Source organism: Lissotriton vulgaris, chromosome 1_1 (genome assembly GCF_964263255.1).
Source record: "Lissotriton vulgaris chromosome 1_1, aLisVul1.2, whole genome shotgun sequence".
Lineage (NCBI taxonomy): Eukaryota > Metazoa > Chordata > Amphibia > Caudata > Salamandridae > Lissotriton > Lissotriton vulgaris.
The window spans coordinates 249,495,964-249,503,588 of record NC_141685.1 but is presented as its reverse complement, the minus strand read 5'-3'; the positions used below and the strand labels follow the sequence as shown (position 1 = coordinate 249,503,588).

The 7,625-nt window shown below is 44.1% G+C and overlaps 1 non-coding gene across 1 annotated transcript; it reads right to left on the bottom strand.

Annotated features, from left to right (window-relative positions):
• Positions 1–312: 312 nt before the first annotated feature.
• Positions 313–398, bottom strand: TRNAY-GUA (transfer RNA tyrosine (anticodon GUA)). Its single transcript is given in 2 exon segments — positions 313–348; positions 362–398. It is a non-coding gene; the product is annotated as a tRNA-Tyr (tRNA).
• Between the last annotated feature and the right edge of the window lie 7,227 nt (positions 399–7,625).

Genomic DNA, 7,625 nt, shown 5'->3' with positions numbered 1-7,625 from the left:
CAGACGCTCTCAGCAGCATCCCCTGATGCCAGAGTCACCACAACCAGCTCCCAGGGCTGCTTCAGAGGTGGGGCCCCGGACTGGCTCTTCAGCCCAGGGGCCCCTGGCTCTGTCTGATGAGGGGGCATTGCAGCGGGGGCTGCACACAGGGAGGGGGGCGGGAGACACCACCCCCCTCGCCCCCGCCGGAGGAGAGAGCTGGGCTGTAAAGGTGAAGAGGGGAGGCAGGAAAAGCCCCGGCGTGTGAGGGTCCGAGAAAGAGGCGCTTTGCATTGTGAAGCAGAGGGAAAAAAAGTGAAGAGTTTGCAAAAATCCTTCGAGCCAGATTTGAACCAGCGACCTAAGGATGACAGTCACTCCATTACAGTCCTCCGCTATACCAACTGAGCTATCGAAGGCTAGTAAGGGAGGAGATGACAAGGCGCTATATCGCATGAAGAGTGGTTCCGGACTGTACCCAACTGGGCAATATTCTTTGTCTAAACACCTGATAAAGCTGCAAACCCGACAGATATTTAACTAACAGGGAAACGTCTGAGTCCTGACTGATTTTCATGATATATTTACATTTATTATTTTGGGATCCAAAAGTTAATAAAGGGGGAATGTAATCTAGTTACATCTATATACATGTAGCGCTCAAACACCGTATGTTTCCTGGTATTGGATCAGAGTTATATATGTTTATTTATTTATTTAGGGTGTTTCGTGTTTACTTTTGGATACATTAGTGCTGTTGATCCTGGGTAACATGTGTTATGGTGTTTTAAGAGTTAATTTTTTGGGTTCGGATGTTCTTTGCAGCATTAAATACTTAAATGTGCTTTTGCGGTTCGTGCATTTTAATTATAAAAATGGTAATCACCATGGGATCCACAAGTTAATAATAGGGTTATGTTATCTAGTTATATAATGCCAAACTTCATCAGGTGTTACATTTTATGTTTCTGGTCTGTGATGTTGGTAAATGTGATTCAGTCACTGGGGGTCGCCAACGTCAGCGAGTCCCTGTCTGTGAAACACCCCCAGGCCCCAGGGGGCCCCAGGGGTTGGTTTTACTTAAAGTTCAGGGGCCGGTCCTTGTAATAGGATCTGTTTAAGCACCAGAAGGTGACAAGACGGGTGTCCCCTCTGACCTATCACAGCTCTTATATGCTGTGTGTGTAACAAAGGTGATAATAGGAGGAGACTGGGTTGAAATGCTGAGCCATTGTCAGCCCTTTGCCCCTCGGCAGCATCGTCTCCACGTAAGTCCCACCTCCTCTATAAAAGAAGCCTGACAGGAATCCAGTCTGAGGGGTCAGAGGGCAATCAGAGGTCACCGGGCAATAGTTTTATCAAGGAGGGGTGTTTACTTCCGGTGCCCCGGTGGCCTCCGTACTCTGGGCCCTCAAACTAGGGACCAGGCCCCCCTATTAACACCTGACTCAGAATAACAAGACAGAGCAGCCGAAGCGTACTGGGGCCCCGCATGAATGAAAGGAACACATGGGGGAAAGAAACTGCACCCAGACCCTATCCGTGCACACTTTTTACATCCGGTGTAAACATAGATGTATATTTTGATGTATAACTTGTTTACATTTGACATTACCTCCTCGTCCTGTCTTCCTCGCCACAGTAATCAGATATGAGACTCCGGCTCCACACAGAACTCCAAGTATAAAAAAAAACAGCGCTCTAGTCTCCCTCCTCTCCTCCAAGATGGCCCCCAGTGGCTCCAGCCAATCCCATAAAGGGACACAGAAGCACCAACACGACCTGTTCTTTTTTTCTGCACTTCTCCAAGTGCTGTGTTTTTCCCTGCTGGTCAGGTGAGTGGGGCTGGGTTCCTGCTATAGCAGTTCCCCTTGTCCTGTGGTATCTAGTTGGGGGATGTTGGTTTGTGTTTTGACTGACTTATGTTCAATTTGTTTTGTCATTCATTGTGCTTCGTTTTGGTTATGTCTTGTTTCCCCCTTCTACTGTCTGGCTGCCTCGTGTCCCGCTTCAGCAGACTTGCGTGGTTGTCTTTAAACGGCTGGTTTGTTTCTGTTTGGGGCGGGACGCCTTGTGTCCTGTTTGCCGTTTTTCACTTTCCCGGCCGCGCGTCCTGCTGAGCGGACGTTGCACGGCCGGGTGCGAGCTCTCTGGGAGCCGGAGGCTTCCTTTGTGTTTCCCTTACCTGCTGCCGGTCTCCGGTATCCGCGCTGGTGTGCTTTCTTTCCTCTTCGTGTTTTCTGCGGAGCTGTAGACACGTTAGGGGGTTGAATGGTCTCGGCGCGCTGCGGTCTGTGCCTCGTTTTTCTACGGCGGCGCGCGGCTCTTCAGGCTGCTTTTGTGCCTTCGGCTTGGTTCGAGGTGGGGTTTGTTGGGTTGCTTAGCAACCTCGGGTCCTACTTTACCGGGCTGTTCTTCGTTTTGCCTGTGTTTGTTTCTTTGAATCATTCACGTGGCTGGCTGTCATGGATCTTTCCTCAGGTCTGGGTGTTCCTGATCCTTTGGTCGTGGCTTCCGGTTCGGGGGTGCATGTTCCCTCTATGGATATTTTGCAGCAAATGATTAATTCTGCTGTCTCTGCTGTGTTGCAGGGTCACGTTCCTGTCCCTCCTCCTAAGAAGGCGAGGATTGATGGCGCTGCTGCTGCTGCTGATTCTGAGAATGAGGAGGAGGTTGATGTCAGAGGTCGCTTTGTGCAGGGTGCCGACCTGAAGGAGGTGCTGGGTCACATTCGCGATAACTTGGTGTTCCCTGCTTCTGTGGTGCCTCTGGTGGAATATCTGTTTTCGCAGTATCATCGTCCTGAGCCGGATTCTTTACCTCTCCATTCCTCTGTCTTGAAGGTCCTGGAGAATGAATGGAAAGATGTGGACAAAGGTTCTTTTCCTCGTTTTTTGAGTAGGAGATACCCTCTTCAGGATTTTGCGGTGAAGTACCCGGCCTCTGTGAAGGTTGACTCATTGTTGGCAAGCTTGTCTTCACATGGGACTGTCGTTTCGGAGGATTCTTCTCCTGCTGACCCGGTTGACCGTAAAGTGGATGGTGCCGTGAAACGCACTTTTGCGGCTGCTAATTTTTCTATCAGGGCTGCGGCCTATTCGTCTTACGCTATCCAGTCTTTGCTCAAGGATTTTCAATCTCTGTCGGAGTTGTTGGACCAGGGTGAGGATGTTTCTTCTACCCTGGCGATGATGGAGCAGCAGGTTCGTCTGCTTTCGGATGTCTCCTTTGATTCACTGGGGGCGGCTGCTTCAGCGGCCGGGTCCTCTGTGGCTGCAAGGCGTCAGTTGTGGCTCTGTTCATGGAAGGCTGATGCTACACAGAAAAACTTGCTTATGAAGATCCCTTTTTCAGGGGTTAAACTTTTTGGTTCGCCTCTCGACGTGATGGTGAAGAAGACGGCGGAGGATCGTAAACTGCTTGCTCCTGACCGTCCTGGCCGGTTCCGGGCCTTTGGTTCACAGAGGTCTTTTGGTCCTTCTAAGAGGGGTCGGGGGGGTCAGCCCTTTCGTGGTAGGGGGCGTGGCCGGGGTGCTCCTTCCTTTGATAAATCCCGGTTCTCCGGTGCATCTGCCTCCTCCGCTCCTGCTTCCAAGTCCTGACTGGATCGCTCCTGGTGCAGGTCCAGTTGGGGGTCGCCTGGCTTGCTTCATAAACTCTTGGCGAGAGACTGTGTCGGACCAATGGGTGCTTCAGGTGATTTCGGGGGGTTTGCGCATTGGATTTGCCCAGACGCCCCCAGACTGTTTCAAGGCCACTCCTTGTCCCAGAGATCCTGTGAAAAAGTTGGCGCTTTTGGAAGGCATAGATTCCTTGGTGGTCAAAAAGGCGGTGATTCCTGTGCCCTGCCATCAAGTGGGAAAGGGGGTGTATTCCATACTGTTTCTGGTGTCCAAGCGCACCGGGGATCTTCGGCCTGTGATGGATCTGAAGTGGGTCAACACTTTCATCCCTCACCAGAAGTTCAAGATGGTTTCCCTTCAGTTGAACTCTAAAAAAAACAACAGTTCCCTTTTCTTAAATGTTCTAGGGGTATAGGCCCCTCTCAAAGCTTTTTACCACCCATATCAAGGATACACCGTATATTGTAACCAGAGTTGCATCAAGATTGACAAATTTACAAATCCAACAGTTATGTGTAGACAGAAATTTTTTTTATAAAGACAAAAAAAAAAAAGAAAGGGTTTTTTTTCTTTATCTATGTTCCCTCAGACCAAAACCATTTAGCAGAGTGTATTCATCATTTTCTCCACACCACTACGTTAATAGCAATATGCATGTACACAGGGGAGTTTGATTAAAAACAATTTTTTATTTGATCAAGATACTGACCATGTCAATTTAAAAACACAATCTATCACATTTATTCAATCATCAAAATTTCAAATTAAAAGAAAAAAAACCATGAAAAAGTGTCGACGCGGCGTTTCGGTGGTGTGGTTTTTCACCTTCTTCAGGACAAAGATTTTCAAATTTAAAATCACTATAGAATTAAAAATACAAAATTTACAGTTACTTTCTGTTATGATACAGACAGGTATATATTAAAAACATAATTAAACAACATTTTCCTACAAACATGGTGCAGTATTCCCTGTGTCATTCTCTGTTATTCACATTAGATGTATTGGTTACATTTGCATGAGCATATTGGAGTAAACTTCAGACAAAGTTGTTAGTTCTGAGCTAACATTCATTCAATGGTCTGGGAGACACTTACATTCTAAGGGTCGATATCCCTAACATCATAAGCATATTACAATATCTAGAATATTTGAAAATCTTGCAACCTGTTACGGTGTTACCTTGTGTGGTATCCCTCTAATGTACACTCATTATTGCTCGATAAACAACTCTAAAAGATGTTTCTTAAAGACAGTAAAGACCCCATATTAATTGGGTTTTTATTGACTGAAGGGAGTGCTGTTCATGTCTGTGGACCCTGCATCTTCCCTGAGGCTGTAGGGGGTTCATTTCTCCCCTAAAGCTGAAAATTATTATACCTACCTACTTTGTAGTTCAGTGAATCGCTTTTATCAATTGGCGATATCCGTAGTTCTTTAAAATCAATTCTGGTTCTGCAATTGGAAACATAAAATGTCATGTACTTTTCTTGTTGACTAAAGAGGTAATTTATTGATCACTATTTATAGCTACCTTATTCCTATATCTTTCAGGCGGGGTAGCGTCTAGATTTATTGTACCCCTTCGGATTCTTCACATCAGCAAGTCATACTCTCTGTATAGAGAAAGGATATTACTGTTTCTATAAAGTCCTATTTGTTTTAATTTGTTTGCGGTTCTATCAACAAATTATTCAAGAGAACCTCACAACACTTAACTAGGTTTTAGTTTTTAGATTTCTCATCTAGAAAACCCTTTCACAGTCTGTAACTCCCTAACTTCTCTAGGTGACCATTACAAATACTACAATTTGCACGTGGCGAGTTTTATTTACCTGGATCATTCTTTTACGATCCTGGAATGGACAATCGTTATAGTTTTCTGCCCAGCCGTGTTGTTATGAGATACTCTGCAAATACATTATTATTTTGTGAGGATATATAGCGACTCTGTCGATTACTTTAAATTTGTGAAAGAAATATCTTTTCGGGATATTTTACTATCTTACCGTTTATGTATAAGTATCTCTTGTCTCTATGCTCGCACAGTTTATCTGAAGGGCGGCTTTTTCTTTAGACTCGGAACGCTCTTGAGCTGTTATTACACGGAGTTAAAGGAAAAAGAGGAACAGAATTTTAGTCTCAACTCTGAGTTACTTAGGGCAACAGAGTTTCAAAAACGGGCCGTCTACTTATCTAAGTGGTTTATTCGGGATTCCGGACTTACTTTAATGGCGATTTTCCTTGCGTCTCGGGTGGGCACCTACAACGACCGTCCTTCCGTGCTGGAATAACTCGGTTCTGATTTTGACTGGTTTTATCCCTTTACTAATTGCTAAATTGGATACAGGTGAAATCGTTCACCTGTGTAATTTACGCGGTTCCGTTTGTGTGGATCTCAGCCGCGGCGGCCATCTTTGAGTTACTGCATATATACTGAAACAATGCTCAGAAATATGTATTGGTTGCCTTCATTTAAAGTTAAGGGAATGAATTCCCTTCCTATATTGCAATCGTTTACATGTTCAAATGTTACTGGGTTAAATTACTTTACAATCGCTCGCCTCACATATTATTTTTTGCCGATTGGGTCCCGATCACGTGACATGCACCCGTGTCTTCGTAATACTGGTTTTATTGGCAGACATCTTGTAAGGTGTTTTTTACTCTGAATGTTTCTATAATCTTAAAGTTGCTGCTTGTTAATCGTGACAGTGATCAGGTTTGCTCAAAACGGTGTGTGTGTTGGCTGCCTTTATTTATAATTAAACATAAACGAATCCGTCTCCTCCATGTATTGTAATCGTTTTAATATCCCGTTATTACTGAGTTAGATTAGTTTACACTCGATCGCCTCACATTTATTTTTGGCCAATCGAATCCCGATCACGTGACATGAGTCCGTGTCTCAATAATACTGATTATATTGGCGGACATCTTGTAGAGTGTTTTTACTCAGGATGTTTCTATGTGTGTGCATTATTCTGGTATTGTTCTGTTTATTCCTCCGGAGTTATATTGATTTTCTGCTCGATTTAAACTATTTTTATCTAATGTGGTCAGCGATGTATTTAATACTGATTATATCTGGAGCATCATTTATTATTGGGCTGTAATTTTATGAATGTGCAGCTCGTTTTTGGGGATGCAAATCTGTATTATTCTCAAAGTTGTTTATTTCACTTTGTTAGTATTTTACTGAACCAGCAATTTTTATCATTATGTCTGTTCAGTTTTCAAAGAATTATGAAGGTATACAGGCTATGTTGAAAAAGGGAAACTATTATCCCCAACTAACTCTATTTTACTGAAATATACAACATGTGGTATTTAAATTATTCTATCCCATTCCTCCCTACTATTTAGTCCATTTCGGAAAGTGTTGAATTTGGACATGTAATACTGCTCTCTCTTTTTTCTTTTACTGTCCACATCTCCGCCCCTGTTGTTCAGTTTGACAACTTCAACAATCCACCATTTTAGGTCTTCAACAGTGTGTTTACACTGTTCCCAGTGTTCCACTAGTGGTGCATTGACTCGTTTTGTTCTAATAGAGGATTTGTGCTCATTTAGCCTGAGTCTCATTTCCCTCGCGGTCTCCCCTATGTACGCCTTTTGGCAGGGGCATTGTATCATGTAGACCACGTTTGGGGTTCTACAGTTGACTAGATCTTTTTGGTAATGGGTGATTCCATTGTAGTCTATTTTGGGGCCTTTGATTATTAGGCTGCAATTTTTGCAGGCACCGCAGGGGAAGTTGCCGGCTGGCACTTTTCCGTCAATGGTCTCAATCCTATTTCTTTTTGTCTCGACAGGATAAGTATGTACTAAACAATTTTTAATTGTTCTATTTCGTCGATATGCAAATATCGGTTTCGGAATGGGTATGGATCCGGTATTTTGGAGTAGGTTCCAATTCCTATTTATAAGGTTCTTCACCTTGTTGCTAATGTTTGAGAAATTGGTCACGCAGACCAGTTTCTGATCATTTGTTACAGGTTGGGATTTGGGTTGAAATAAGCT